This window comes from Sinohyriopsis cumingii, unplaced genomic scaffold (genome assembly GCF_028554795.1).
Source record: "Sinohyriopsis cumingii isolate HCF-2022 unplaced genomic scaffold, ASM2855479v2 utg001869l, whole genome shotgun sequence".
NCBI classification, from domain to species: domain Eukaryota; kingdom Metazoa; phylum Mollusca; class Bivalvia; order Unionida; family Unionidae; genus Sinohyriopsis; species Sinohyriopsis cumingii.
The window spans coordinates 361,419-389,041 of NW_028316075.1; the positions used below are offsets into that span (position 1 = coordinate 361,419).

At 33.8% G+C, this 27,623-nt stretch overlaps 1 pseudogene; it reads right to left on the reverse strand.

Moving 5' to 3' along the window:
- Positions 1–156: 156 nt before the first annotated feature.
- LOC149771420 (glycolipid beta-1,4-mannosyltransferase egh pseudogene) lies at positions 157–22,533 on the reverse strand (annotated as a pseudogene).
- Between the last annotated feature and the right edge of the window lie 5,090 nt (positions 22,534–27,623).

The following is a 27,623-nucleotide window of genomic DNA, read 5'->3' on the forward strand; positions in this document are numbered from 1 at the left end:
ATTTATAAATAGCATCAATACAATCTTACAATGCAAGTAGCAGCATCAATACAATCTTAAAATGCAATAGCAAAAATATGTACATATCAATGAAAATGTATTTTTGGATGTCTTTTTTACATGGATTGCAGTACTTTGAAAGATAAACTTGTTGACTTGCTCACAATTTGTAAACAATCATCACCTCCTGATTAAAATAAGCTGATTGCACTCGTTTAATATATAAGTATGCATTAACGATAACAAATAGGTAAAATATAATATATGTCCATCTGTCTAACAAATTAGCTACCTAATAAAATTATCTGATATTAGTATTGGTTGAGTTGTTTCATACATCATATTTCAAAACCATGTATTGTAAACATATCCTACTGTCGGTGTCATTGTTATATACGTTAACACAAGGATTCGTCCCGTTGTCCAACCTACTCAACAGAAAGCAGTGCTATCTTTATAGATCTTCTGTGGTACTTCTCTCACGCAAGTCATGTTCTTTCTCCACGATATAAAATTCATTATTCAATTGCCCAAAGAATCCACACGTGGACGCGATGCCATCCATGCACGCTGTTAAAGGAATAATAAGTATGGTCCAGATGCAGATGATTAATTTTCGAACCAATCCGTATCTCCTTATGCTAAAAGATTTTATAGACCCAAATGTAAAAAGAAAAATCACGAGTCCTCCAATTATGTCATTCAATAAAATGATAACGCTCGGAGTCAACATTGGGAAAAATAGTGATATAGGTACATTTAACAGATTTAAAGGCAGAAGCAACCAACATAAATCTGTGGGGATTAAAAAAAGTTTATATTTGATTGGTATACTTGGGCTTAGTAGTGTGAACATTCTTCCGACAAACCAGCGTTTTCTTTGTCGAATATAATCTCCAACAGTAAATGGACTCTTCTCCCACATTTCACCTTCTACAAAATTAAATTTATAACCCCTTTTCCATGCCTCCAGAGCAAAATAAAGATCCTCTGCTATACTGCCCCTTGGACCAAAGTCAAAACCTAGTGCTTTCTCGACTGGAGACTTTACAATAATAAACGATCCTTTCAACCCGTAGATGGGACGGTGTAGCTTCTGAAAGCAGAATTTCATCAGACCAATATCGATAGAAACACGAACACTGTCAGCTAATGTTGTCCACCAATTAACTATACCTTCACTGGCATATGTTATTACACCTTGACCAACAGATCCGAGTTCCTTTGTAGCGAAATTCGCCAATCCAACCACTGATCCTTCCGTAAGAATTGTTTCCTCATCTAAGTGTACAATCCAGTCGTCATCGGACAAAATATCAATCTCCTTCTCCAGGCAATAATGCAAAGCGCGAGCTTTATGCAATGACTTATTTTTTGAGACATATTCCTTTGGAACCACAATTTCTCGAACAAATAATGATGCATTCAAATTTAGGGCTATATCCGTAACAACCTCAAATTTGAACTTCTCAATTCCAGTTCTCTGACAGGTTTCTATGTTTCTTCGTAAGTTTTCTGCAACTAGATTTCTAAACAAACCTCGTGTGACAACACGGAAGCAAATAAAAGGAATATCTGCCTTTGGTACCTCGAATTTAGGTTGATCTGGCCATAAGTTCGTGCAGAATAATGCAACAATGTTCACAAATGCAAACGGTATAGACAGGCATGATATAAGTTTGAATAAAAGTAAAAATGTAAATTTAATATAACCTAGCCTCTCTATTTCACTCATGTATGTTGTGTTCTCATTCACTGGAATCCATTTAAACTGAATTATCGCTATAATAGCTATGGTTGACAACAGCTGCATCAACGTAAGGATTTGGAAAATAAATGAAGCCTTAGTTCGAAAGGTATTGGACAGCAATTTCAGCAAAGATTGCACAAACCGCTTCATTTCATATTTGACTTTTCTTCAAAACGTAATTACTGTGGAAGCAAATAAATGCTTTCGTAATAGGAAAAATCTTGTTTTCTCCTGTTTCCCGTCATTCATAAACTTTAACGTGACACTACAGACAAGCTGGATTAATAATACCTTATGATAATAGATAAAGCCTTTGAGTGCATAGTAACCGCAAATATTATAAGACTTTTCATTCTTAACAACGGAAAATAACTGAAGCATATCATCATACAAAAGACCTTTTATAAGCAAACATCAATCAAGTAATTTTCTTAAGAAGAAAACAAACCAGGATTTACATTCTCAACTCCCATCTCATCGGAAAATATATTTGTTATTTTAATTATGTTACTCCAAGAATAGTTTCATTTAAGTTCCAGGTATGTTCTGCAACTTCCCTAATCCATATATATATATATATATATATATATATATATATATATATATATATATATATATATATATATATATATATATATATATATATATATATATTTAGATAGATACATAGATATAGATATATATAAATAATGCAGAGACACTCTTCTTTACCCGTTTAAGCTAAGCTGCATGAACGCGGATACTCACATCTGCAGGGAGATGTATGTGGGATGGATAATTGTAATATCGGTGGACATGTATTCTTAGCTTTGCTAAAAAAAAGTAATAGTATGAAACGCGAGAACATCCAACCTCTATCATTCGTTTCTTTCGAAGGATATATGGCTGAAACACAAGATAGAATTGATCAATGGTGCTAATGACATGAAGGCAGCACAACCGATGGTTACATGCAATAAAAAATACATCGATAAGGAATATCATGTTGTTTTTTTTTACTTTGCCTCGGTGTGGCCGGGTGGCTTAAATCATCTTATTTATCAATCAGTGCCATCTCACGTATGTCTATGTTTGTTTGAATTTTGGGCCAGTGTTTATATTTGAGAAAGCTTGCCAGTGGTTTATGCCATAGGTTATACTGACCGCCATGTATAGCCTATCGTGTGATGAAAAATGGCATTAGGCGCAAAGCAACAACAACAATAACAACAACAACGTTTTCTTACAGTACAAAACTCCGGATAAATCCCGTAAAATCGCTAAGCCAATGCCCGTGTGGACGTTTTGCTGAAATCAACAAGGTATGTTGACTGGGTTGCAGCCAATAAAGCTGTTAAATTTAATTGTCGCCTCTCTGAGACAAGAACTCTGTGATAGGAAAGCTGACTGTGCATGCCATCCAATAGCTTCAATGTCTCTAATTGAAAGGCTGCTTTTCAATGCGAGGCTTGCCTATCAATTCATTCTCATGAGCTGAAATTACCATTATGCATATCGCGTTGTGTGAGATATCGGATTAACGCTGAGCTGCGTTGTTCGTGCACGAGGGTTGTATTCTCTTTTGAACACTAAAAGAAAGAAATATTGGGCCCCAAATCCCTTCTTCGTGCGTTTCAAGTTGTGTTTGAAACCACTAACCAGGTTTTCCATTGCTGCTTCTCTCAACATATAAATCGAGAGAAGGGAACCGATCACTGCTTTCTTGTTGCAAACCAACGTCAATCTAATCTTAGCTATGATGCTTGGTTGAATCCTTATTCAGATCAGAACTTGCGCTTGGACAAGGACATATGTTACAGACTTGAACGTTTCTTCCAGTGTCACTAACCTCGATGGATGAGATGCGACTAGTATGGAGTAAATTACTTGTCTATAATACAGAATTCCCTTATTATCGCATTGTCCAAGGGATTGTGGCTCATGGTGAAATCACCTTATAATGAGGAACATGTATGTAATTAAACGGGATCGATGACCTTACCTGTTGTATAAAAAGATTGATGTTGTAATGAGTATATTTATTGTGAGTGAGTGTTTATGTCACTGTCTGAAATTTCACTAAAATATAAAATGGTTTCAACTTTACATTTCAAACATGTTCTGCAAGTCTGTGTCTTTTATTTTCCCATTCTGTGTGACTTTGAAATTGAGGCAGAGGACGTAACTACGTTATGCACAACTTTGCCATGTCATTATATATAAATGGCTACATTTTCAGTTAATAATGACTACCGCAAGGCCAGTCAAGGTTTAAAAAAATGGGTTTTAAATTCAGCTGGTAGGGCCAGTAAAGTGTATGCTAAACCAGTTGAGTTTCAAGTGCGCTGGCCGTTCTGGGTAATGAAAAATATCTGTTCAGTGTAGGCCTCTCATATACACAGTTATAATATTTCTTATTATACATTTATATCAGAATAATACTTATCATTTGCGCTAAGGCTGTCATTTTTTGCGATAAACTATAAATGTTTACATAACCAGTGGAACACAAAATCAGTCCGGTTAAATGCGATTAATACAGCTGTATTGTAGGACCGGCAATGTCGGCAATGTGATTGTTTTCATTCAAGATATTGATAGGAAAATGTTTATTTGAATCGTTCTGACATCAAATTTCTCCGCAGTATCAGAAGACTCTCTCTCATTCTGTTCTTTTTGTCTAATTGCTTTTACTTTTCCTCCTGATCGGATAGCATTTTGACTTCTTCAAACAGTATATTAATTTGCTGAAAATGTGTAGTTTTCAAAGAAATAGAGTTAATAAAATAATGGCAATTTACAATTGCATGTCTAAATACAAGAAGCCTGCATTTACAGGCAAGTTTTAAATATTGAATGCCTTCTGACCATAGTGAAAAGAGATGTAACTTGTTTCCCTTCTTAAGGGTAAACATTTTAATCACAGAGAGAGAGATTTAATTCGCTGGCAAATAAGATCAAGATATTAATACATCTCACAATGACATTAAAGGCTACTTGCACGTCAAATCAACAACCTTTCCCACCATCCAGTGAACTTTTTGCCTCGACCTTCTAACCTAATGATAAAACTACCTCTCTTTCGAACCTTATGTATTTAAGCCTGACTGGAGTACGGTGAGGTACTCCCGAGTTATGAAACATTTTTAAGCCTATTCACATGATAGTCCCTTATCAAATAAATGCATCGTTCATCAACTAATCGTTTAATTTGCATGCATAGATTGGACGGTGCTGAATTGCTTATGTGACCACTGAAGGCATGATCAAGCATTGGTTTGTCAACACCTGGTCACAGAGCGCAGAAATCAGTCGACCGTTATGTACATGACATTTACATAGGAGATTAGAATGACCGCTGTGAACAGGCTACCGCTTTATAAAGGTAACCATTTGGACTGGTTTGTCTGTAGCGAAAAAGAAAAGCCTGGTAGCGTATCTAGGGATACAGATAGAATCCTGTAGTTTCCATAAACAGATGAACCTGTTTCAAAGAAAATATCTGCTTAATTTTTCAAGTCAAGGTCTTGTACCCAAATAACTCTCTCTCAAAACTAGAGCAGTTTCCAAAACTATATATATATATATATATATATATATATATATATATATATATATATATATATATATATATATATATATATATATATATATATATATATACTGTATATGCATTCTGACAATACTTTATTTTATAATTTAGATATCTCTCTAAAACTGTACTCTTGCAAAGAGAAAACAAAAGTTTTTTACATATTTATTTTACCTATTGTTTTAGTTTATTTTTCTTCTCAACCTGCAATATTTCGGGGCAAGTTCAAATTTCCCTAACGCATTTTAAACTTTCCAGTTAGCGTCACTGGTACGCTAACTTTGATAAAAATGTTATACTCTTTACCAGTGCATGTATTGAGTTTGAGATAAAATTTGGATCTTGAATAACAAAATAATACAGACAATTAAGCATAATATTAGTTTTCAACATAATCATAATATATTGTGTCCAAAGGAAATGCCGCTTCAAGCCGTAGTTTTTCCAATTCTTCTCAACCGGTCAACGAGCATCCATCCAAGACTGCACTGTCATATTTCAAGATAGGCCTGATATAAGTTATATACAGATTTGATAAATTGGCCTGCTAAGTTTGCATGTAAGTTTTCTTAGATTTACTATTAGAGATGATGAAGTTTTTAAAATACTATCCATGTGACAAGTCCATTTGGTACTGATGAAAGCAATAATCATATATGGCATTGTGAATCCACACATATTTAAATTCGATATTGTCAACAAGTTCATGACGTTTTTGTTCGTGAAAAACATATCCACTATTTGCTCTGGATTAACATCTAGAGCTATTGTTGGACCAGTAATGCAGTTGTATTAGATAATTATTCATCACAAGCTCTATTTCAGTAAAATAAGGGGACAGATAAGGCAGAGATGAGTCATCTGCAAAACGACAAGTGAGGGAGCTCATACCATCGACAATATTCTTTACATAAATTAACCGCATGAGTAGCCCATTCACGGTCCTTGCGGCAAACCAGCATTTATAATGATTTCCCGTGAATAAATATTGTTCGAAACCACGGTTTGTTTTCTGTTACTTAAATAACTTTCAAGCCATGTTATCATATTACCTGAAACACCGTATTCGTTCAATTTAAATAACAAACCACTGTGCAATACTCGATCAAAAGCTTTTTATAGGTCACAAAATACAAACCAAGAATTTTGAGATTGTTCTAATGAATTGCAATCAGTTGAAAAACAGAGAAGGAAGATATTCTGAATGATATTTATAAAAAAAGAGAAAGTTTTTTAAAGCAATTGTATACTTACTTAAAAATGCATCTTTCAAAGATTTTCGGACACAGCTAAATATAGAAATTTGATTATATTTGGCATATACATTAATTGTCAAAACATACGATATCTCGCCTATTTGCTTCTAAGACGATAGATGCACTTAATTGTGCAATTAAAGATAAAGCTGGTAAATTCAAATAAATATTCTTTAAATTTAATTGAAAAATCTTAAAGGAGAATTTGCCTAATGTAGCTTGAAAACGATCCTATTGATATCAATGGCTTCAATGAAACAATGTTTGCTGCAGTCGCAAAAGATATCAGAATGGTCTCTAAATGAGTATTTCATCGCCAATACTACAAAACAAAACTTTTAACTTTGTTACGTACAATTAGTATAGAAGAATAGTTTTACAATATTATAGCTGAAGATTAATTTTCGAAATTACAAAACAAAAGGAAAAGTTGATAACTAAGATCATAGTAAAGAAGTTATTTTGCTTGGTTTTCTTCCATTGATTTTTAGGGCACCATTAATACATTTTTTGCTATATAACGCAGAGGAAAAAGAGAGGTGAACTGCCTATTCCAAGGATGTACCGACGCAGGCAACATACGTTGGCGTGGCGTAGTATCGGATCCTTAACATTTGGATCACACCCTAATGACCTACTGCGACTCTCACTACAAGATTGCAAACAACCTCTGCATACCTGTTTAAAAGATTGGAAATAAATCTTCAGTGTAGAAATTCAATGTACGACTGCATTCAGTATAAATAATACATGTGAATTTCCATAGTCAATATAAATCCGTCACTACTTCATAAATGTATTTTAAAAAGGACAAAAATATACTGAACTGTGTTAATAAAGGTCACTGAACGTATAAAATGAAACTAGTTATTAAATGTACTTTACGGTCAATGTGGTTCATGGACATACTCTGGAGATTATGGTTTTCACAATTGGAAATACATGTGCAATTTCTGCATAGAAAAGTATCAATATTTTGAGGAAATAACAGTTAGATGTAAAGTCATCGAGATTTGAAGTTATAATGTTAATGATTCAGGAAAATCTTACGCTGCTAAAACATATAACACATGAGATGAATAAACCTGTATTGCGTAAACGATATTTGTAACCATTAAGAAACAAACAAGATCACAATAAGACAATGTTACAAAATGTTATATCTTTTTTGCCGGGCCAATCTATTTTACAGTTTTTAGCAAACGGTCTCAACGTTGACCAGTTTATTTGTTTTAAACTTTTTATAATGGCTAGGAAATCTATATAACTTGTTATACACCATATTGAAATAAGCATGAAAATTTCAGTGCAAAAATAATCGGTTTATTCTGTCCAACTTTGACTAGTGTATTAGAAGAAGGTTGATATGTCACAACTGAAATTTTGAACAATGTATGAAACCGTCGAATTTGTTTCCCACTTACTCGGACACACTGAGAAAGTTGAACTAAATTTCGAAACCAATAAAGTGTACTTATGGACAAAACTTGAAATAATATTCCAGTAAATAAAATCGATCTTCTTCAAAACAAGTAAAAGATGTTAAAGGAACCTAAGACAACGTAACCGGAGACGTATGCGACAATAATAGGAGAGCACATTTTGTGTGCTCGGAGATACATTAGAAGCAAATTTGATGTAAGTATCATTCCTTTGATAAAACCAAAATGCACAAATAATAAGAACATTGGATAAGAAGAACGTATCTTACAATTAAGATTTGTATTCTAATAGAATGTGTAATTTTGGCTCAATGAACCTTCTTGACTGCATTTATTTTACTGTATGAAATCAAATACGGAACAAAATATATTCCAAACAAGCGTGCCTGGATATATGTTGGAAATTTAACAAAAATAAGCTACTGTCATGCGTAAAAAAATAATAGAAAGAAACAATATAGTAAGACATTATATCATGTACAAAAATAATAAGTACAATTACTGCAAATCAATATTAATAGGTATTGTCTGTCTGTCAATACTTCATTTATTTTGTATCATAATATGATAAATTATCTTAATACAGGTAAATGAATGTTAAATAAACTTTCTTTTTTTAGCACACAGACACACTGAGGATATAACTTTTGAATGATACCAAAACAAACCCAAAATACTTTGTTTCTGTCCAACTTTTGAAAGTGTGTTCCAATACATAAAATGACTTTTCGACAATTTATTCCAGAACATGTACAAATCTAAAAGAAAATATGCGGAGACTAAGACGCAACGGAAGACAGTTTATAGGATATTGTAGGACAATGAATGTATTTCACAGGTAGCAAGAAAATTGGATAAGAAGAACGGTTAATCTCTTTAGATTCTTTTTGTAATAAATTTAATGTACATTTTGTGCCTAATTAACCTTATAGACGTATTTGTAAATATAATTCGACAAGCTACTATCATGAAGGAAATATATAAAGGAAGTAACTAAATACCATTCGTGATGACTTTCTTCCAAGAAATATTTCATAATAGAAATCAAAAATCGTCAGTGAACGTTGTTAATTTACGAAAGAATCACACAACTTAAATTAGTATCCTAACTATATAACTTTTCTTATGTAATAATTTTGAAAATTGCCGTACTTTACTCTAGTCACAAATATGTCATCCTGTTTATGACTTTAAATAATGTAGTTTAACACTTTAAGCCTAACGTTTGCAAAATTGAGTCCCACAGGGTCATAGGGTTAACATTAATCTTTAAAAAGAAGATCTTTATATTTTCACCTCATCCTAAAATATAGATATGATATTAAAGGTTTTGGAAAAATAACTTTGATAAACTGTTTCACAAATGGTGCCTATAATTATTACTCCTCTATTTAAGTTACATATATGTTTCCGTCATTTTTTCAACATTTTTATGACATCCATAATTATTGTAAGGATTACATAACAGAAAGTATTGGAAGGCTCAAAATCAAAAGCAGATTCCTGTTGTTAACTGGAAACATATGGACACTTTGAATGGATATGTGCCTAATACATACATCAATGTATCTGAATTTCCATCGGTTAAAGATTTTGCTGACTACATAAAATTGATAAACAAAAAAATACAACGCTTTACAACAGTTATTTTGAATGGCGAAATAATTTCAGCATCTATCTTATGGACCAGGTGTCTTGGTACAGTTTGTGTGAAACGCTTCACTCTATGCACCAAAAGTGTGAATGACAAACAGTGAAGTTTAGGACATATCTCGACTATAATATTTGTCCTACGACAACGGTAAGACTAGTTTTACTGCGTTCAACTATAACATTTCGCAAGCATAGGAAATCTAACAAGATGTGAGTGCTTCTTGGTTTCGCTTTGTTTTTAGTAGACCTTTCTTCTTTTGTTTCCTTTTGTTTTTATATTATTTTATTTTATTTTATTTAGAGGCGGGTGTGGGGGGTCACTTTCTTTTTTCTTCTTACAAGACTCACAACGGAAAGTGTGTGGGGTTTGAATCAAGCCTAGCTCGGGTCTATTAATGTATTGTGTAATTGACCTTTGCAAGTGCCTGGACTCTAAAAAACCTCTTTTGTTGCTGTGTCGTTAAAAACACACACACACAACACGATTTGTTATTTCTTTAAAGATAAAATATTTGAACGTTTATTTGATGTCAGTTTATGAAAGTTGAAGTACCATCCGAATATGATCTTTAAGAAAATAGAGTGTAAGGCATTCATAAAATAAAGTTGTGCTGAGACTCTACTAAGGATAAATACTGCTTTATGCTATTTTAAAATTGCATATGTCTTTATCTATACAAACAAAATAGCAAATAATCTTAATAATGAGGACTTTGTATAACACCTAATGTTTAAAAGCTCTAAGCGCTTTAAAATATTTGACAGTATATAGATATAATGATATGATTACAAGAAACAAACACCATTAAATTACAAAACGGAAAACACACTTAAAATATTTGACGCAAATTGCAAAATCAAACCGTTCTTAACCGATTCCATGAAAAAAGGCCTTTAATAAGCATTTTGTTGGTATTTATATTTTTCCATACAAATTACACACACACATACATTCATACATACATACATACATACATACATACATACATACATACATACAAACATACATAACTTCGAAATAATTCTGACAGAATAGGCATAAAAAATGTCATTGTACGACCTTATCTTTAATCAAATTAAAATGATGGTTGTTCTTCTTTTTCTCCAGGAGGAAATTCACGAAGCTGAACTTAGAGCAAGAGCAGACGTTCTGCTTAGGAACCGCGCTCCTCCAGGACAATGGCGCTGCGCCAGCATATCATTCAATACCAATACTGTTTGTAAAATCAAATATAACGCAAACATCTTCCATTTTGTCTATGTCGTAGAGAATGCTAATCGTGTTCTCTTAATTACTAATAATATTTTAGTTTTCAATATAATGTGTGTGCATTTTCGTTTATCATTTGAGCTTTGACAAGGGGATTTTATCATAAATGACTGTGTACGTCAGACATCACACATTCGTGTACCACCCAAGTGATTAGGATAATAGCAACCTATACAGAATTTTAAATATAGACAATGCAAATAACAGAAGCTATACAAGTTGTTAGCAAAGCATGTGTAATTCACTTTTGCTAGACGGAATGCTAGGTGATGTGTAAACAACGAGAGCAGTGTTGGACTAGGCTAAGCGCTTCCTTTTAATCAAAAACTATAGTTTTGCCAGCAATTCTTGAATATCAAGAAAATTACCATGCTGATACAAAACATACAGCCATACCACGATTAACTTACGGAAGACAGAAAAATAAACTCTTACAAAATTCAGAACTTGTTTCCAGGTGTTTCAACGCGAACAAATAAAATCTATCATGACGTTGAAATTGTAGATTATACACATGTGAAACAACATCTTCACAGGATGAATCCTAACAAGCAGTGATATTTGGAATAAAAATATTCAGTATTTGCTGGAGAACGACTTTATTGAACCTAATTAAACGTGAATGGAGTTAACCGTGCATTCTTGTGCCGAAACTAGATAATTTCAGTATTTGTCTATAGAAAGGTGAACAATGTCACCAAAACAGATTAATTTCCAATACCAAGAATGTATGACTGGATTGACAACGTTCGAAATGAAAAATATGTCAGCAAGGAATTCTAAAAGATTCCACTCACAAAATGAGCAAAAGAAATTGTGTCATCTGCAACTACATATAGACGTTGTCAATATAAAGTGAAGCCGTTTGGTATGTAAAATTCTCCCTAATCATTCCAGAGTTTAATGAACACGATCACATCTGGTCTAGAATAAATATTTAAGTGCAATGAGTGAGGGGGCTTTTTCTGTACAATCTCGCTCTTAATTAAATATATTCTTACAACTATTAGAAAACCTCATTAATATAAAGATCACGTAATTAAAATGCCATTTACTATGAAAACGGTTTAATATCTTGCTCGAAAAACGATGAGAAACAATATTAAACTAATTCTGTTGCGAAAAGAGTTCAATTAAGACAAATTTAAATATCGTAATCGTGTTGAAAGAAATATGCAGTTATGTCCTTTTCAGTGTTTTGTGACTAACAACCTGAAACGTTTGATGGATAGTGATTAATATTTGAAAATGGATTTGTACAAAGTAGCAATAAAAGTTCTTATGCTATATCTTCCAGAGTTCTTTTTAGCTCAAGTTAGTGGTTAATTATTGAATGTATATGTATATTTATTTAAAATACATGATGCTGGAGAATGTTTTGAATATTTGTCACGTGTTATGTTGACTAAAAATGAGACTCCAGGACCGGATTTTTGGACCAATTAGTTACATACGTATGACTTTCGATATATGTACCCAATGGCGCTAATAGACACGAATTTGCTCATATCTACTTTCTGTTTAGTATAAAGATCTATATTATATGATCAGATAGAGGACTCATGTGTTCTGACATACATACTATATGCCAATTTCCTAGGCCATCATCATTCATTGTTTGGATAATGTGCCTAAATATTTGACCACCATCATTTATTGCTTCGACAGCAATTGCTCTGGAACAATTGTGTGTTTGTACTTTGTTTCAAACCCAGCGTATTTGTAAATGTCAGACATAAAGCGTGGTAACTGAAGGACTGATACTGGGCTGATGCTGACTTCATAGAGAACAAGATTCCAAGAACTGATGGGATTACTAAAACAGCCTTATCAATGTGACAAAATACCGCAGGTACATCTTTGTGATATTTGCTTAAATATAGTTTCAGTGGCTCAACAGGTCACATATAGTCTGTCAGAAACTTTATTCATGTCATCTAAGCACCCTCACCACCCATATATTTCTTATTAATTTGTTCTGTCATTGAGAAATACACATTTCAGTCAGAGTCACCAATCTTGAGGAAAAGAAAAATAATTTTGCTGCTGATGAAATTAAAGAGTAATCAAAAACTAGGAACTGCAAAAGAATTAAATTCTATTATTTGAAGATTCACTGAATTCCTAGCGTTCCACCTTAGGAAATTCAAAAGGATTGAATTTACGAACGTATTCATCAGTGAAGGCAACACCAGACGCAATTGGCCGAAGAAAACGGTTCGAATACTGCACAGGTCGAAAAGACTTTCCGTTGACCGATAAGGGCCAGTATATATAATTTGCCATAAATAAATATATTCTTATTACTGGCTTGTTTGTTGCTTGTTTTTTTAATAGCTTCAATTGTCGCGCTCTTGGCTGTGGAGGTTTTGGCAATATAGGCGCCTCTTCGGAATGAAATGTTAACAGCAATATTGATAGTTCAATATCTTCTACTTCTTACAAAGTACAGACGAACGCGCAGGAGTCGGCGCAGTGCTCAAAGAAAAACCTTTTAAGACCAAGGCCCTGGGCTGGTGTCTTACAAAACTCACAAGCCCTGACATAAATTCCACAAGTCCTGACTCCTGTCTCCATATGCCCCAAATTTCTCTTTTTTAAATAATATTATTTGTCACTCAGAGTTGCAATTGCTGCATTTCAAATTTAGATTCAGTAATGTTCAATAGAGGGTTTGAAATTAATGCAAGTGTAATTAGTGTTTATCACTGCACTCGCTAGAGTCTGGATAGTCATGGTGTTTAAACTTTACCTCTGGATTCTATGATCGAATCCTGGTCGGAACCAAGCTGACTTTGTACTTTGTGCAAAGGATAAAATTGTCCGCCCCTTTTCTGTGGTTAAACTCCATTGAATAGGAGTTCTAAAAGTTCTAAAAGTTATTTTTGTTGGGTTATACTAAAAGATATTTGCTGCTTAAGTTGCCTTCAAAAATGAATCAAACACTATTCTGACAATTTACATGATCATGATTTGAGTTTTATATATGCAGTAAAATCCAACTTAAAAGAAATGTGGACACTGTTCACAAACTTGTCAAAAATCTAAAATACATATGGTCAAAACATTCTCAATGATATGTAATAAATTTTGTTTTCCTACATGTATTGATCATCTCATCGATTAACTTATATTGGATTGTTCCATGTCCTCATCGTACCTAAGGAAATTAGCACAATGGGCTTACCCACTGCAGTCTTCAAACACATCTCACTATTTTCAGCTAATTGAGTAATATGAGAAATGATGGGTTATACCTGACCTCTTTCCCTTTTGATCAAAGCTAATTAAACTGCCCAAAAGATAACTTTACGTCATCTCCAATCATGAATGTTTTCTGCTTATACGTGTTACATGTCGGGCATGTACTGAAAGTGGTTTTGCTTTCTTCGTTTTCTTTTTTGTTTCTATTTTCGAAGATTACAAAAAAAAAAATTCTTGGAACACGACCGTGTCATTGGGTTAGGAAGTACCAAAACGTGTTTTAGCATGACACCCTCTGTTTTAATTTGATTAAAATCAGATCTCAATTTCACTTATGACAGTGGTGAAATGATTGTTATCAGCTTGCGCCGTATTACGACCAGGACGCGCCGATCTCAAATTAGAGAGGTTCCGGGCGTCGGGCTATCAGATTTTTAGCACTGTGGCGATGATTCCTTTGAAGGCACTAAAATGCAGGTTGATTAGTGTAGTATTTGTCCTGAAAATAAGCCTCATGTTTTGATCTTGAGCCTGGCAAATAGAGCACGATACATGTTGTTTCAGTGATATTTCCATGCTTCTTTATTTTTGGGGGTTGTTTATATTTTCGACCAACGCCGGACCAGATACAACAATTGTGATTCTGTCAAACTTTAGTATCAGGTATTTAAATATGTACTGGCAGCACTCGGTCCACTGACGGCAATGACACCGAAGCGACAGAAGTTTGGCTATTAAAAAGACCAGAACAACATTAACTCATAAAATTAAGACACTCGAGCATATTAACTAATTTTAGTTTCTCATGTAAAATACGTATGGAGAGCTCATGAATGCCACCCTCACGTAATCTTCACTGGCTGGGTTTCCAACGAAACAGTATGTATGACCATGAAGGATTCACCATCCGCTGGAAAAAATGGCAGCAGTGTACTGTTGTTGTTTACATTAACGATATTTTCAGCTCAGTGTATCTGATTAAGGTTGACAAAAGTCTGCCTTTTTTAAAATAACGGCAAACTTTATCACTCTTTTGAGTGTATATATGTTGCAATACTCATCCGAAATTGTGTGGATTGGCACGTAATGATGTCAAACCACTTTCAATTTGTTGTTATCAAGCTCAGTCGAAATGCTGTCTAACTCTTTCACCTGTTATTGAACCTAAATATCTACATCAAGAATTGGTCAATACAACATATTGCCAGCTCTTGTGTGATTACTAGTGTAGAGCGATGGCATCGCCAGAAGTGCTTTACTTTAATAGTGATACTTAATATAAAGTCGGCGGAGTCTTCAACTATAACGAAGCAGAGAAGATGTATATCTGCCAGCTATTGTTGAAAAACGACGTGTACGAGTCGAATAATGTCTCATTTATGAAAGACAAATTTCTTGAAGTGTTTACAAAACAAAAAATACCCAGCGTCGAAACCGAAGAGGTTTATATAAACTAAAGATCAGGAAATGTAGATAACAAAATGAGATTTAGGCAAAATTGGCATCAGCGTTAGCAATCACCTGTTGCCAGCATCCGTTGGAACGACTGGAACATCAGGTTTACAAGGGTTGGCTAGAACCTTTGTATGAAGTATGAAGTATTTAGACCCGGGGAAAACATAATGGGATGCATAAACAACGACATTCACATTAAATAATACAAAGTCTTATATAATAATTTTCACGCGAGTAGAGCGGTTGATTGAACAATGAAGCACTGCATAAATAACGGTCTTCAAGTGATCTATATAAATTTCGTTTGGGGGCGGGGAAAGCTAATCATCTGAGCTGGCCTAAGCATATGGGAATCTTCTTAATCTATGTGTTAAACCCCACTATATATGAAACCGAGCTCTAAACTTTTAGGTAGCCTACATGTGGAAAACATGACAGAAACGAAGCAACAAACATGTCGCAGGGTTTAATAAGGGCTGATAGAGAGTGTCTCAACGATTGCTTACGGACATACGTTTAGGAAATCCATGGCACACAGGCCCTAATGTTTCCCTCGATTATAGAAGTATATAAGGCATCTGATGTTCAAAATGAGTTTGCCATATACACAGAAATTACCAAACATTGCCAGCGCTGACCACGTCCCAAAGTCGATAGCTAATTAAGAGGATATGATCACAAAGAACAGAGCCATGATAGACTAAATCCTTAAAGGTGGTCTTTACACTGAACCGTCTGACATGGAGCTTAGAGTTGGCACCTATGTGAAGTAAGACAACAATACTAAGTAGGGCAAGGACGATATGTTAATCAGAAAACAAAACTGATGTCAACAATGACATTATACAAGGGCATGTGTCCATGAAAGCACACCACAATTTCTTAAAAAAGCGAAAATTAAACAGGTGTCGTTCGACTAGGAAGAGTCTGTAGAGATAAGGACAGCAGTGGTAAATCAAATGGACCAATTCATATCGACTGAATTCCAGCCAGATTCATCAAGCAGACAGCACATGTCAACAGGATAATCAGGTGATACGACAAAGCAATTATTGGCACGTATCAAGAACTAAATATTTTCCGAATATTACTTACAAAGAACACCTTTTAAGATATTTTTAACACAATCCTGTAAATTCGGTTGATTCTCAGAAATATAGGAATTGAGAGAACGAATTAAATGGGAAGGAAAAAATCAAATATGCTGAATTGAAGAATTGGTTAACTGAAGAATCTACCTACATATCATATTAGCGAGCGAGAAAAGGTTTATACACAAAATAGTCAATGTCAGTCGCATGGATAACTAGATATAGTCAAACATTCTCTCTCTCTCTCTCTCTCTCTCTCTCTCTCTCTATATATATATATATATATATATATATATATATATATATATATATATATATATATATATATATATATATATATATATATATATATATATATATACATGTGTGTGTGTGTGCGTTTAAACAATACTATAGTGGATCAAAAGAGGGAGCTGACATACACGATGGTTTAAAGCTAAATCCTGAAACAAATTATAACCTTCATTCAGAATACCTTTTAATAGTTTCCGGATCACCATGAAATTCATAGTATATAAAGGATAATATTCTATCAATTCATATATCTTAATTTATTTTCAATGCTTTCACTTTGTTTAATGTTATATTTTAGGGAAGCAATTATATTTTGAAAAATGTAATGCTCGTTAGTTTTACGTTGTTCCATAGTTAAAGCCCCTAGACTTAACAATATACATAACAATAGGGAGAAATAAATAACCCATATGTATCATTATTCTGTATTTGCTGATTAAACTACATTGTCTGTGCGTGTGTGTGTCTGTGTATGTGTGTGTGTGTGTGTGTGTGTGTGTGTGTGTGTGTGTTTGTGTGGAAAGAGAGAGAGGCAAACATGCATTCGATAAAAAGTCAATAAGTAGAAAATACGACAAAAAAGGTCACTTTTCTTGTCTTTACTTAACTTTTTTAAGTTAGCTGATATTTGAAGATCAGCTCACAATCTGCCAAGTCCATGAAAGTGAATAAAATAAATTGTAACAAGCCCTGAAGTCTTAAAAATAAATACATGGCACTGCATTGATATTAGATCATCCGCTAAACCAAAAACAAATTTATAGGCTCAAGAGCAACCGATGCCTGCCCGTTTCGTCATTCCATTATTTGTTTAGTCGATGAATGTCGTTCACAGGTTAAAAGCTCTCTTCATGACACTTATCCTGTCCTGTAGAAATTTGTTAAGACGTAGTATTAAAACCAGAAAGAGGTTTGATGACTCATTTACGGTACACTAAAACTTATAAAGACGGTCGAGTACTTTATAAGCCAGCCAATAAATAATTAATTCAAAAATCCCAATAGACATAAAATATGTATGGCTTCGCCCAACACACTCGAGAGATAAAGTATCTGATATTTGTGATTAATTAACTCGTTGTGTGTAACTATTACATACACACAAACATTTAAAAAAAAACAGCATTGCTCAAATCATATAATTGTATTCTGGTAAATCGTTTTAGTTATGACCCATTTTCAACAGACAATTGATAAAATACTTGTGCTTAGTCATTTTGTCTTTATTTTACTACGATGTGGCTTTAAGATTCATGAACAGAGATGCGAGGAAATCTATCAAACTCCATTTGTGTAGTTGCAGCACCGTATAATAAATAAAATACTGTGACACAGATCCTTAAATTGTTTTCATTCAGACAGCATTCGAATGAATACTGGTCAACACCAAAACAAAATGCGTTGTCATTATGGCAAAAAAGGCTAGGACGTCATATTCCTATATGAAGTGCTCTCACCTGCACATGCCGAAGACAATTCATTATACTGTTTATAAAATAAATAATGTGAAAACTTTTTCACTTAAGAATACTTAGACATGATAAGCTTTGACAGGAATTTAGGTATTAATATTTTAATGTATTACCAACACTTAACGTTTCCAATATAGTTGATAGTCCCCTGTAAGGCAATGATGCATGATTTGCACTTTCTTCAGTAAATATCCCTATAACTAGGTTCTGAAAACCAAAAGATCTTTAAATTATGAATGAGTGTGACTTGCAATAACTAATTAATATTCTGCCCACGTGCACAAGCTGATCATTGATGCATATAGAAGAGAGGATTACATTACGTTTACCGAGTTCAGTCGGCGAGATTGGATTAAACACAAACATGATGATCTCAAAGTAATAAGTAGTCATAGAATATAATGTGATATCCAGTCGCAAACATTAACAAAGGCTAATGTCATAGGTATGAACATAACAGACGATACGTGTGCTTTACTCAAAAGTATTTGTTGAACACAAGCAAATGAAAAACATGAACTGAATATGAGCTAAATATACCTGACAGTTAAGATATGTGGGAGTAAATGTGATAAATTGCTCCTCATTCGTTGGTTAAAAGTTACAAGTCTGCATAGGAAATTAGACAGAAATGAACATACTTTAAGTTTCCACTTCTTATTCTCAATATATCGCTAAAATCGACGAAGACAACTGTCCGTGTTTTCTTTTCCGTCGTCAAAGGGGGTAATAAAAATAAAAATATGCGACAAGCAACAACGTAAGAATAATAATGATATACCTAGCACACTGATTATTCATTATAAATAAGATTGATAACCATGTGAAGAAATAAATACATACACTAAAAGTTATCCCAAACTGCCATACTGAATATGTCAGAAAATATGAATCATTTACGATATAGAAATGATGAATAAGGTTCATATGAATGCATATTTCAAAGATTAGTATGGTTTCTAAAGCAATGCTTTCAAAATGAGTGTGGTTCATACAACCATTTGATTTGTATAATATTACAATCACAGAATACTGTTCACTGTCTTTTTGCACATTCAGGAACCCATTTCCTTCAAATACTTTATGTTACAAATTGCGCTGCCCTTGCCAGCTATTTTGTCACACGGTGTGTCTTGCTGCTACACATACAGCTCCGCCTCCATACTGCTGATTCATGTATTGCATCAAGAGCTTCGCGCCTTCACTGCAGATCACGCTACCACATGAGCTGGGATTCATGTATTGCCTTTGAATAAGAAGAAAACGCTACCGATTGTAACATAACCAAGAAGTAAAGAATATCAAAATTCTTCGTGTCACTTGATGCTGCATGTTATTGGCCTGTATTTTAATCGCCTGTAACAGGGTATACACACAACTCTAAGCCAAAAACCCTGGGTAAAATAGTATCTGAACCTTATCAGGATAAATATCTTAATGCTAGTAAGGAACATTAAGGCAACGCTGTGAAAAAATACTTGAGAATGTATGTGTGACATCAGAAGAAAATAACAATTGTGAGACAGACACAAAAGGTCAAGGAAGTACAAAAAGTCATTTAACTTCAGAGCTATATGGTGACAGCCTCAAGAATCAAATCTGTATGCCATACATCAACAAACAATCCATCAGAAATTCAAATTAGACGCATTTGTTACTCATCTACGAAATGTGTCAATTCTGAGAAGACCGAATGGGGATGTACCCATGAAACAATGCTAAACTCTTGTGCAATAAAACAATAAGGAAAAACCAAAAGAAGTTTAGTTTGCGTGATGTGGATTCATTATTTATCCATTTTATCCATTTATGGTAGCCACATCAGATGGTGTAGCATCGTGTGATCGCTGCGGTGAAATTTTAGTAGAGATTAAGTGTCCATTTTTTGCAAAAGATTCTACAGTTTCAGATTATGTTCATTGTTTATAGGCTCTAGTTAAATACTATTACTAGATTCAGTGCCAATTGCTTGTTTATGAAAATGAATTTAGCGATTTTATGGCATGTCACTATGTTGACACTCCAATTTCGAAGAATTTTTTTGTGCTTATTTTTATAGGATCATCGTGGAAAAATCAAAAACTTTTTCCGATCAGTAAGTGTACAAAAAACTGATAGGAAAATTATACTCCATAACTTTGGCCAATGCAGAATCATCAAAGTAGTAATCAAGCAATAAATTTGGATACCACAGATGCACCGAATTCGATACGTATATGTCAACAACTTATGTTGAAGATGAAGATGTCATTGGCTGTGAAACGATTAACTGCCCATATGTTTGACTTTACTACGAGAATTTCAAGGGGAGACTGATATTGGCCAATTTGCAGAAAACTGCCACAGTTTAAGAGAAAATAAATTTTCCCCATCAGATGCAATTAGGTAGAGAGATATATTACTTTAGAGACAGAATATGATATGACAGATTGTCTAAGCTGCTGCAGGGCGAAAAATTATAATTTATCATAGTGAATGTATTACATTAGTTAAAACATACTTTGTTTATTGTGCATTCACTAAATGTGCACTTATTCATGTTGAATTTGAAATAGAAATCTTCTCATTACAAACACCTAGTTTTAATGAAGAAGGTTCCAACATCATAACTCCCCTTCTGCACACACTTGTATTATATAGAGAAACAATGCATTGCTCCAAAACAAATATGCACAAGGCTGCATTAGACCAATTTGAAATGTGATCTGTAACCATTATGTTAATCTCAAAGATTTCAATGTTGAATTGTTACCTTCATAATAATTTGATCTTGCTTTGAAGCGTTCAAACGTTGTGTCCACAAAAAGTCTGCAATGGCTTTATTTTGATAATTGAACTTTGAGGGACCAAGGGTGAAATGTCCATGCAGCTCTCTGCCAATCAAGATGTAACCATGATTATTGGTGATAAACTGGATTATGACCAAGGAAGGGTCACATAAAGATGGAAACTTGTAAACAAATATGTAACCCTAAATGTCTATGAGGAAGGAGACAGTGTGATATATGACATAGATGCAATGTCTTTCTCATGCGTTTTATTTACTATTCAAAAGGCACAACATATTCACATGAATCGGTCAATGCACAGCACACTGTTACAGTTTTATCAATTTGAGTTTCTCACTTCTGCACTGGAGATAGTCAAAGTCTATTTTACTTTGTAAAATGGTGTACTTGTTTCTGACAATACCAATTACTCTTTTCACATGCATTGTACTGTGAGCAATTTTCCTTGTTGCCTTTAACTCATTTGGTGACAGCTGAGCTTTTTCTTTTGTGAAAGCGGGAAGTTCTACTTCTGCACTTATTAAGCTTGCCGAAATTTCTTGAATATTGAATCCCATATGAGCAAGCATTAAATCTCGTGGCATACGTTTTGTTTTTGAAGACCACAGTTCTGACACTCTTTCACCCCCTCCACTGGCTAGAAAAGACACTGCATCATGTTGTGTAATTATAATCATAAATTTCACTCCGATGTTCGTGTTTGTAATTTGACTAGGTTTTTGTTCTTGTCAATACATTGGATGGTCTCTCAATAACAAATTAAAAGTAATCAATCACTATTAATATCTGACACCAAAATATTTTCTAAATTCAATCGGCATTGCCATATATAACTCTTCTCAGTCTGTCTCTGTCTGTCTATCTGTCTGTCTGTCTGTCTGTCTTTCTCGCTCTCTCACTCTCATGCTCGCTCGCTTGCTTGCTGCCTCCCCCCGTCACTCTCTCTCTCTCTCTCTCTCTCTGGCCACAGAATCAAAGACTTCATCTTAGTATGCATCATGGGAATAATGTCTGAGAATATTTGCTTGCACAGCTGGGAGAAATTTGAAATCTACAGCCAAGGTCCTGCAAACTGAGATTTAACCTAAGCTTCACTATTAACACATGAACTATTCAAACATGCTAAGAACACATTTAGATGTCTCGGGTATACTTGGAGACAGTAACTGGAAAAGTGCTATCAATTCAATGGAATTTATTCCTGCAAAGTATTTGACTTTATCTGGATCATGTTCTAAATACTCAGATGAAGAACCAGTTTTATTTATCTTTTCTTTCAATGCCATATTATCCAAAATCAAACGCAGTACATGTAAATCTCGATAACAAAATGCATATATCTGACCTTAAACTAATGCATTTAATGCTTTTGCCTGCTGGAAAATTGATCTCGTTCTGCCACATCATCATTACTGGCTGCTTTACCAAGAACATTTGTTTGCAATTTCAAAGAATTTTTATGACTGATTAATATATGCATTAGCTTTGTCAATGTATCATTTGGATAGGTCACACTCACTGATGTATTTACATGCAAGAACTGGTAAATGTTATAGCAAATTTTAATCATTCCGTATAGTTTACTGATCACAAGCATAAATTATGGTCTCTTCTCAGAACCACATCTCTCTCTCTCTCTCTCTCTCTCTCTCTCTCTCTCTCTCTCTCTCTCTCTCTAACAAGTTGCCAAGCCAGTGCTATAGTAACCTAAGTTGACAAAATATTTCTCTTTTGCAATAATAGTTCCCACGAAAATTTGTTTGGAATTTTAAAGAACCTTTATGACTGATTAAATATTTCTTTTGTCATTGCATTATTTTACTCTATCTTTCAGATATAGATACATGCAAAAACTTAAAAGTGTGTACAATTTTAACCATTCTAAAAAGTTCATTGATTCTTAAAAGTGCATTAATTATTTTTTCTCACAACCACATCTCTCTCTCTCTCTCAATTAGCGGTTGACCAAGCCAGGGCCGTAGAAGCCTACGTTGAACAAAATCGGTTTTTTGTTCAATAATAATTTGCAAGCAGTGATACATATTTTCCAGTATCTGCCAGTCATAAGGTAACTCAAACGCATCTTATAATATCATTTATATGGGTCTGGTTTGTATCCTTTGCGATTGATCTGGGTTACCCAAGGTACATGTATCTCGATTGCTAACTTTTCTGTTTTTGGTGCCTGATTATAAATGACTCTTGGCATGTTAAAGAAGTGCCGTTTAACGCTGAAGTTATCAGCACGGTTTATGCAAACCCAAATAACACAGGAGTTCACCATTGATTTTGTTTATAAGATTTTGTTTACCACTGAGTGATTTCACAAAGAAAACTTGCCACATATCATGACGGATAGCGGAACTCCGGGCAATAGTGTGACGTCATCGGAAAACTATCAATATATTCATTCCGTTTGAACATTGTGGTTCAGTAAGTTACTCAAAATTCAATACCAAGTTAATTTTTTTTCTCTGCATCCTTAATTAAGCCCTAACAAATTCAGTGCTACATCACTGTCCAAAGATGAACAAAATAACAATATTACACAAAATATTTACAAATCAACCTTATGACTCTTTCCTCTGAAGTGCGCATTCTCGCTTTATTAGTTAAAGTAACTCGGACAATTTCATTCGTATTGGTACGTGACTCTCTTTGTAGTTGTTTATAAACGGTTATAAACGAAACAGAAGAATAAGGGGAAGAAATAGAAGAGACGGAGAAAAAGTAAATTTGGCTTGCAAATCAATAATGCAATCAGACTTTTTCAATCAAAATAGGTGCAACTGTTTTAATTACTCTATCCTTGTAAGTCGGTAATTTGCAAACACTATCTCGTCTACGCAAATCTGTTCTGCAGTGATATCATCAGTGTGATCAAATTCTTCCCCTTAATATATAGACAGCACTATGTAGGACCACACTAAAGATATTATTTGCTTATACTACCAAAAATACATACTTTTATTATGTATTTTTAAAGGAAGAAAACATATGTCTTTCACATGCATACTCACTGTCATAAAATAGGCACCAAATTCTCACCAACAGCAAACTGTTGTGTTGCTTGGATACACGAACCTAGCTTTCTTAAGGTATTTAAACCTAAATGTAAATTAAGGACACTTGAAAGGAAAAATATTCTTCATTGCACATACGGTAAGTAAAGTTTTCCCATTTGCAACATATCTATGAATGGCATGAAGTGTTACCAAATCTCGTAACTTGCATCACGTTTCCTCAGGTCAAACATTGCTAACTACTCCAAATATTCATTGGTTTAATGAGAATTTGTACACTGAAAGAATCAGAAACAGCAACATGAACATTGTGTTCTCATCCCTCCTCCTCTTCATCAGTTGCAGCCTAACCACCGTTTTATTTTTACTTATATACACATGTTGTGTATCAACAGAGAGGGTAACACACATTCTAGGATACTCCGATCGTTAACAGACACTATATATATGAACTGTCCTACAATATATCTGAAAAAAAACACAATATATTAATGAAGCTATAACTGTTAGCGCCGTATATTAATTGCAAATCATACTTACCAGTGCATATGCATGTATATGCTGATCAATATAGGGTGAAAAACAACAAGATCAAGTCCCTGGGGATAAATTAAAGATTTACGTTGTTTATTTTATTTTAAGGTATATTCCAATATTCGATGAATAACAAAATAAACTGCATTGTGGAGCGAAGTAGATAATTTGGATTTGACCAAACGTTGTCATAAGACAAAGTTCATAGATATTCTTTCTCATGAATTTTAATTCAGCTTTAAATAAAAATTATTTAAGGATATGAAAAATTGTTAGGAAATGTTTCAAAGTACACATGAATTGTAAGAGTACCTTATATACTACACATCATTAAATAACTATTTCTGAGGACTATGATAAAGGTTAGCAATGTATTCTGGAGAATATGTAATGTTAACTGACCAAACTACTCATACAGCAACATAATTCCCATAGAGAAGCTGTTGCTATTTTTTTCTTTAAAGACAGTGGGAGCAACGATTCATTAAAACTTATTTATTAATTGTGGCAATAAATTACAATGTATTTACTAATAACGATGTGTACGATGATGCTAATGACCAAGAAGACAACAGGATTAATAGCAATGATGATGATTAGTGTTATGTGTAATTTCATTTATCATAGTCTAATAAAAACATGAGTTCTGAAAAGTAATTTAAAGTTACTATATTTACTGTTTCTGGTCCTGCAAATCCAAAATGTAATTTTCTATTTTCAAAACTAAATATAGTTTAATTATCAAGGCTTCCCTTTTACTTCTGATAATGACGAGATATTGTTCATAACAGTTTAAGGCCTGATATCAAACTTAATCATAAACAGGTGAGCGGGGAAACTAAAAAATATATCAGTTGATCTAGAATTCGGATATGACCTTTACTTTACAACTGATTAATAGTCTTCTATATCTAAGCCTAAATATTAGAATCGAAAATTAAAATATTATCAAAACCATTTCGTACAACGATATTTCCTTAGAGGGTATCAATTCACAAGAGTATTTTTCCAGCTACACACTCCTTAATAAACACAATAATAATAAACACAATAATAATAATAATAATAATAATAACAGCTTCCAATATTTACCCAGTGCGAAGTAATTAGCAAGCAGCTCGCTTATACGCTGGTCATGCAATTAACACAAATACATATCTACATGTTTATCATCTATTCATAAAAGAATTCAAATATAACAGAAATTTATACCAATTACAGCAGGTAAATATATTTATCACATAAATATATCACATTGACCAGGTATAAATGTTTTTTGTCATACAATCTGAATCGGTCACAAATATTTGCAAAGGTATAATTTCTTCGAAGCCGAAACTGCAGTGTGAGCCTTTTAGGTTTTATATTAACGGAGGATATTACGTAACATTTCATCAAATGTGATCCTTACTTTCAGGTGCAAATACAATTTTGATAGCATATGCTGTTTTTCGTTGCAGGTTGTGAAAAATCATGTCTTCATAGTAGTGGATTAGTATGGTGTATGCTTTGGATTTATTTTGTTCTGACAGTAAACATTATTATTGAGTTCGTGCAAATAATATCACGTTTCGTACGTTTGACCCTGCTGAATACAGGTGCAGCTATGCAAGTTGCAGGAATTACCAGTCTAGCAGCGTTTACTCTATGAAAACGTTTCATATTTAAACCAGTAATTATATAAATAATTTAATCCAGGTAATATTCGACATTGATATCTACTCTATTTACTAATAAAAAGTTAACGTTCTCCATAAATATCCTAATTGTGCAGTTAAAGCAAAAATATAATTCTCATAAATAATATGTCCATCACCGTAGTGATACCTACAACGGCAAATCAATAATACTCCCTGATCCTAACTCAAACTTGTATGTTGATACTCCTTAAAATAATCTGTCTGCCGTGTTATCCTTTCGACATGAAAACTATCAAACAAATTTGTACCATATGGAGAAGACCTATATTCGTGCTGCTGTCTGTGATAATTTCAGCCTTTCTGGGGCTCAGGTTTTGCTATGGAGTATATGACAAGGAAACGCTTGAGAAAACCAATGCTGACAATGACAGATATGATTGTCTACCTGATATTATATTGCCTGATCTAAGTAAAGAATTGCTACCCGAGGTGGAGATTTTCTTGAGAATGTTTAGTGGTTTATTAAACTACTATCAAGGGTTACTCGTCCCAAGTCTGAAATATTTCTGGCCTGGAAATTTGTCGATAGTTGTAGTTCTCGATGGTGAAAGCCAGTCTGATCACATATTGGGGAAAGATCTTGCAAAGAAGTACCCATTTCCAAGAGTTTGCTTTCAAGGTCCGGCAAATCCGAGAATTTATCACGATTTAGGCCATCAGAGAATGCAAAGAGAATTATTTTATCCAGAACGATTTACTTCACGAACATATGTGGGTTATGTAGATACCGACACAGTATTCGTAACAAAAGTTACAAGACAACTTCTTTTTGAAGAAGGAAAACCCGTTGTCATAGGAGTTTTCGGACCTGCTTCGGACAATTTTTGGAATGCATCGTCAATAATAACCTCCAAAATATTTAAAACAAAAGAGGTGATGAAATGTATGTCATATTTCCCAGTTATCATGAAAGTTGAACATGTAGTGTTGCTTAGAAGATACTTGGAATCCATTCACGGTAAACCTTTTGATGACATCTTCCAAATGTACGCCAATCTCCCTATTTGTCAATTCAGCATGATGTGTCAATATATTTGGATGTTTCACAGAAATGATTACAAATTTTATTTCAATCAAAGGGTAATATTATATGGAAGTCCATATTGGAAAGGCGAAAAC